At 43.9% G+C, this 5,141-nt stretch overlaps 1 protein-coding gene across 1 annotated transcript in view; it reads right to left on the bottom strand.

Moving 5' to 3' along the window:
• LOC107585931 (tyrosine-protein kinase ZAP-70-like) overlaps positions 1-4,512 on the bottom strand; it is a 14,695-nt gene extending 10,183 nt beyond the window's left edge. Inside the window, exon 1 of the mRNA XM_016273112.1 lies at positions 4,334-4,512. The gene's annotated coding sequence lies outside the window, so the exon portion shown is untranslated. The remainder of the gene's footprint in view (positions 1-4,333) is intronic.
• Positions 4,513-5,141: the final 629 nt, after the last annotated feature.

Here is a 5,141-nt window from a genome sequence, read left to right as displayed (position 1 = left end):
CAGCCATGATAGGGGCCCAGGGGGGAGCCGACGGAGGGAGGAGCCATGGTGGAGGAAGGGCTGACAACTCCAATGGTCCAACCGATGGCGGTGGAGCAGGGGGTGGAGGAGCCTGAGGCGGAGACGGAGAGCCGATGAGCCAGGGCGACGCTGAGGATCCGGAGGACCAAGGCGGAGCAGATGGTGCCGGCGACCGAGGCGGAGACCTCAGGCTCCTCCATCCCCTGCTCCACCGCCATCGGTCTGGGATCTGGAAGGCCTTGGTGGAGTCAGAGCGACAGATGACTGAGGTGGAGCCGGAGGGAAGGAGGAGCCTGACAGAGCCTGAGGGACGAGGCGGAGCCAGAGGAGTGGAGTCCCGAGGCGGCGAATGGTCAACGACTGACCAAGGTGGAGCCGGAGGAACGATGGAGCCCGGTGGAGCTGGTGGACTGACGGGCCATTGTGGAGACAAGGGAGCTAGGAGCTATGGTGGAGCCGCTGGGTCGCAGGACCGAGGTTGAGCCTGGGCCTCGGAGGCTGAAGGCGGAGTCGAGGGATCCTCCAGACTCAACGCCAATGGAGGTGGAGATAGGCAGACCAGCGGCGAGCCCACGCCACAGATGGTGAGCTGAGGGTGAGCAGAGATGCTGACGGGATCCAGTGGAAATGGCATTGAGCAAGGAAACAAGTCTATGAGAGGTGGTGGGAGAGGGAGGTTGGGTGGGACATCTTGCCAATCCGACAGTACAGATGAAGATGGAGTGAAGAGTATTTCAGTATCCAAGTCGATTAATAGTCCCGAGTCCAGTGTGAGCTCACCCTCAGCGGTGGTGCCGTGGGCAGGGCTTTCTGTAGCCCCCGTGATGTCCACAGCTCTCTCCACCGTCGCTTGGGCTGCTGGCTCTCGCACCTGGTCAGATACTTGGGTGCTCAGGCTCCAGGGTGATCATCCGCTCTGTCGCTCCTGATGGCGATGGCTCAATGACCGCGGCAGGCTCTGGCGCTCTGTCTGCGGTGGGCTCGGGCATATTTAGAAATGATATACATATAAATTATATTTAAAGAATTTAAATGCATATATTTATATTTATATTAATAATAATAATAATATTATAATTTTGGGAAAGTAGAGGTAGTACTTAGGTCTACTAGTTTGAATTTACATTTTCAGCCTTCAAAGAGGTATCTTCAAGATAGATGTGTCAATGTTAAGCAGAAAGCAGAACCCTGCTTCCAAAAGGAAGTTGGGTCTGTTTGAAAGACTGAGAGAAAAGATGAAAGCAGTCTACAACTGAACCCCAATCTGAAGAGACACCAGAGACTTCTAAACCCAAATCCAGAGCCAAAGCAAGTAAGCGACAGATTGAAATTGGCTGGATGATTGGCAGGGAGATGACAGGAGGGAACCGGAGCAGGAGGAGGAGCCAGGTGGAACCCAGGCCACAGCCATGATAGCGGGCCACGGTGGAGCCACGGTGGAGGAAGGGCTGACAACTCCAATGGTGGAGCCAGAGGAGTGGAGTCCCGAGGCGGCAGATGGTCAACGACTGACCAAGACGGAGCCGGAGGAACGATGGAGCTGGTGGACTGACGGGCCATGGTGGAGACCAGGGAGCTAGGAGCCATGGTGGAGCCGCTGGGTCGCAGGACCGAGGTTGAGCCTGGGCCTCGGAGGCTGAAGGTGGAGTCGAGGGATCCTCCAGACTCAACGCCAATGGCGCTGGAGATAGGCAGACCAGCAGCAAGCCCACGTCACAGATGGTGAGCTGAGGGTGAGCAGAGATGCTAACGGGATCCAGTGGAAATGGCGTTGAGCAAGGAAACAAGTCTATGAGAGGTGGAGCGAGAAGGAGGTTGGGTGGGACATCTTGCCAATCCGACAGTACAGATGAAGATGGAGTGAAGAGTATTTCAGTATCCAAGTCGATTAATAGTCCCGAGTCCAGTGTGAGCTCACCCTCAGCGGTGGTGCCGTGGGCAGGGCTTTCTGTAGCCCCCGTGATGTCCACAGCTCTCTCCACCGTCGCTTGGGCTGCTGGCTCTCGCACCTGGTCAGATACTTGGGTGCTCAGGCTCCGGGGTGATCATCCGCTCTGTCGCTCCTGATGGCGATGGCTCAATGACCGCGGCAGGCTCTGGCGCTCTGTCTGCGGTGGGCTCGGGCATATTTAGAAATGATATACATATAAATTATATTTAAAGAATTTAAATGCATATATTTATATTTATATTAATAATAATAATAATATTATAATTTTGGGAAAGTAGAGGTAGTACTTAGGTCTACTAGTTTGAATTTACATTTTCAGCCTTCAAAGACGTATCTTCAAGATAGATGTGTCAATGTTAAGCAGAAAGTGTAATGGAATTTAATCATTTGTTTGTCTAAACATTATTTTCCGGTGTGAAAGATGGGTGATGATATTGCGGCCGAGCCTCATCGAAACAGCCTCTCTTCCGTAATGTAGAGGTAGTACTTAGGTCTACTAGTTTGAATTTACATTTTCAGCCTTCAAAGACGTATCTTTAAGATAGATGTGTCAATGTTAAGCAGAAAGTGTAATGGAATTTAATCATTTGTTTGTCTAAACATTATTTTCCGGTGTGAAAGATGGGTGACGATATTGCGGCCAAGCCTCATCGAAGCATCTTCTCTTCCGTAATGGGGGTATAATTGTATCATTGCGAACAAAATGTCTCATGCATTCAGAAGCAAGCAACCATCTGAGATGGGTGTTTGCTGTCTATTTAATCTATAAAAGGAGCTTTGAAATTGAGCGGCTTTGAAAACTATTCAAGACATAAATAAGATCAAGGTGTTGAGGCATACGCTCGTTTTTAAGGTTGTTTAGAAGTACTTGGAGATTTTGGAGATGAAGTTAAAGCTAAGAAACCTGAGTTGGTACAGTTCATTTGATTGAGTTCACTAAAATGCCCCAATAATTGTTTCATCATTTTTACAGATTTTCCATGTTCTGAACACAAGAATCTGAACTATGCTACTTAATGAGCCCTAAAATATTCACAGTGTTTATGTCCATAGACCCAAACTCAACTGCCTTGAATGGAAACTAACTTTGTTCAAACAGGCAAAATAGCCTACAATGGAAACGAAAACCTTCTTTTTCCTATACGTAAAAGGCTATTTGACCCCTGTCCTTTTCAAGACTGCTCACTTTGTTTTTGTTTTTATTACTCTTTTTCTTGTCCAACTTTGCATGATTTTGTGCCCATATTTAGATGGTCTCAAAGGACCACTGAAATATCACGGGCATTCGGGCAGTGAAACAGTCTGGATTCTTGCCACCAAACTCAGAGCAGTGAAACCTTTGAGTTACTTGTGATTCAGTGTTCCACATAGTGCATACTGATGCTTTAAGGTATGATGAAACACTGATTTCAATCAAGCAGAATTAAAAGAAGTGTCACCTGTTTGTGCTATTACATAAGTTGAGCAAAATTATTAAAGTAATGGGACTCTCAATGCATCAAAATATTTCATTGTCAAAAATACATGTACAATCTTTTAAAATAATTTACCTGTTAATTTATAATGAAAATGGCACTCTGTACTTAAAAATTACAATTGCACATATGGTTCAAGCCAATTAACAGCATCTGAACCTTTGCAGATCTTCTGCACCTGTTCTGCAGTTCAATAAATATTTTATCTTTGTGCTATCTTTTGTGCTGCACTGTGATGCTAGTAATGCTATTTTATGTTTGAAGAGACACATATTAACCTTCTGACTGCATATTATGTACAAATCATATACATTTGCACAATAAAACAAACTTAAAAAGTATAAACTGACCAAATGCATAATATTTTTGCACAATTTGGATCCATGCCGGCAATCATAAACTCATGAAAAATCCCATTAGACAATCATTTCTGATCATAATTCTACCTGTGAAAAAAGATACAACTGTTAGCAGTACTTAAATTATAATAACTAAATAAATAAATAAATGTAGACAACTTCAAGATAAGGTTTGAAATTTGCACACTTGACTTTCCGCGTTAAGAACATGCTTTTCAACATGCCACATCTGCTTAGACAGCCCTCAAAAGTGTTGCTTAACATGCATACATATGTGCCTGCAAGATGTTACAAATTAGGCTGATATCTACAATCTTAATTTAATGTAATGGTTATGTGTCTGTATGGTATTTGACCTCTGCTGAACATTCATTTGCTAATATCACTCCTCATTTGTACATGTTACATGACTGACATTTTGATCGACCTTGAAAGGTTGTGAATTTGCCTCAGGATAAGATAAGAACAGACAGTTCTTGGCAGACAGAGCCAAAAAAAAAGCCAGAATAATCTTATTAAACACTCACCGTGGCCTGTAGCTGAAATCCAGGAAGAGAGGGATAGAAAGAAAAAGAGAGAGAGAGTGAGAAAAAAAGAGTGGAGACACGGCACGGATGAACTGGTGAAGGAGTTATAACAAATGTATTTTGTCTGCTGAAGTGATGAAGCTCTCTGATCTGGCTTGTACGCTAGACGGCTTCTATGCTTGCCAAGTTGTGTGTGTGTGTGTGTGTGTGTGTGTGTGTGTGTGTCAGCTTGAGAGAAAACGTGTGCGCTTATTTGCGAGTATGGGTCTCTGTGTGTTTCTATGCACACAGGTGAACAGTGTGGGCTGCTCGAATCACTCAAATTTGCATTCCCTTCAGGCTTCTCAGAAACTGTAACTTACTTTCTCACCCAAGTCCTGGGATGTAACCACTGAATGTTTTGAAGCGCGGTGCTGCAGACTAATGTCTAAAACAGTTACAAGAAATTGCTTCATATATTTTGCATTCAATTGGTTTAGGGACCCATTAAAGCATTTTGGACATATATTTGGAGCAATGCACAGTGAAAACTTTCTTGAACAAATATCATTATATGTTTTTTTTTATCACACACAGAAAAAGAATAAAATAAATCTTTAACTTGGAAAACATCAAAGCAAGAGTCAGAACTTAATTTACCTCATGCTCTGTTGAGTCTGTTTTATTGTATTTATGTTTGGGTTCCCAAAGACCTCTAATATCTAAAGTGTGTAATAATAATAATAATAATAATGATAATTTTCTAATTACTTTCTCTTATTAACATTTTTTAAATGCTTTTTTTGGACCTAATAATGACTTTTGACTG

The sequence above is a fragment of the Sinocyclocheilus grahami genome, unplaced genomic scaffold, assembly GCF_001515645.1.
Source record: "Sinocyclocheilus grahami isolate Dianchi unplaced genomic scaffold, SAMN03320097.WGS_v1.1 scaffold75.1, whole genome shotgun sequence".
NCBI classification, from domain to species: domain Eukaryota; kingdom Metazoa; phylum Chordata; class Actinopteri; order Cypriniformes; family Cyprinidae; genus Sinocyclocheilus; species Sinocyclocheilus grahami.
The sequence above is the reverse complement of the archived record's forward strand: the minus strand, read 5'-3'. Positions and strand labels throughout refer to the sequence as shown.